A 1,278-nucleotide genomic window follows, 5' to 3' on the forward strand; every position below is an offset into this window, starting at 1 on the left:
TACCTCACAAAAAAAAAAAGCTTTTATTAAGAGCCTACCATGTGCCATTCACCCAACTAGGCATTGGGATATAAAAGAGAGGGGGTCCCTGCCCCTTTCTCCTAAGGCAGGAATTCTTATCCTGGGGTCCATGAACTTTAAAAATTTTTTGATAAATATATTTCAATATAATTAGTTTCCTTTACAATCTTATCGGCTTTATTTTATGCATTTAAAAACATGATCATAAGAAGGGGTCTATAGACTTCCCCAGGCTGTCAAAGGGGTCTATGGCACAAACAAAGTGAAGAATCCCTATTCTAGGAGAAATACAACACGTATCAGGGTGGTAGTCTGAGAAGGAGTTTTTATCTGAATAGCCAGAGGGATTTTTAATGGCGTTACTGGGCAATAGGTCATCAATCCCTTTATAATAGCAAAAGCAACATTGATTTGATTATTGTTCCCCCAATAAGAGCAAAGAGGTACAAAGCCAGAGTGGGGGTAGGGCACATATGTGTCAGCAGCAGGGACAAGATACTTTAGCTGCCTGTGCTCTGGTGGGCTAGATGGGATGAACAATAGTCTAAAACCAGTACATTATTTTGCTTCTGATATCATCGCTTATACTGGTTCAAGTTCAGATCTACGTGGCAGATTTGAAAGAGAGTGAGCGTTGCTGTCAGGAAGACCTGGGTTCACATTCTACCGATGACACACACACCAGCCATGTGACCCATGGGAAAGTCACAATGCTGGGCAATGTTGTACACACCTATGTTCCCTGCTACTGGTGGGGCTGAGGCTGATGGATAGCTTGAGTTTGGGAGTTCTGAGTTGTAGTAGGGCTAAAGATGATTGGATATTCACACAAATTCTGGTATGAATATGTGACTCCCTGAGAGTATGCCTAAAGATGTGGTAAACCAACCTAGGCTAGAAATGAAGCAGATCAAACTTCTATATCAACCAGCAAGTAGTGAAATTGGTCATGTGAATGGTCACTAGAAGAGATAGGAAGAACCAATCTCCACAGATAGATAGATAGACAGTTAGATAGACAGCTAGGTAGATAGATAAATAAATGAATAAAGGGGATATGTCACAACTTCTCAGTGCTCTGGACAATTCTTAACATTATAAACTGCAAAGCAAATACCAATCTACATTGGTAAAATATAGGTTAAAAATACTCCCACTCCTAAGTGGGAGTTTCCTGTACCAAGTGTGACCCCAAAAAATCTATCTATCTATCTATCTATCTATCTATCTATCTATCTATCTATCTATCTATCTATC

Source organism: Vombatus ursinus, unplaced genomic scaffold, assembly GCF_900497805.2.
Source record: "Vombatus ursinus unplaced genomic scaffold, bare-nosed wombat genome assembly UNPS02014774.1, whole genome shotgun sequence".
Classification (NCBI taxonomy): domain Eukaryota; kingdom Metazoa; phylum Chordata; class Mammalia; order Diprotodontia; family Vombatidae; genus Vombatus; species Vombatus ursinus.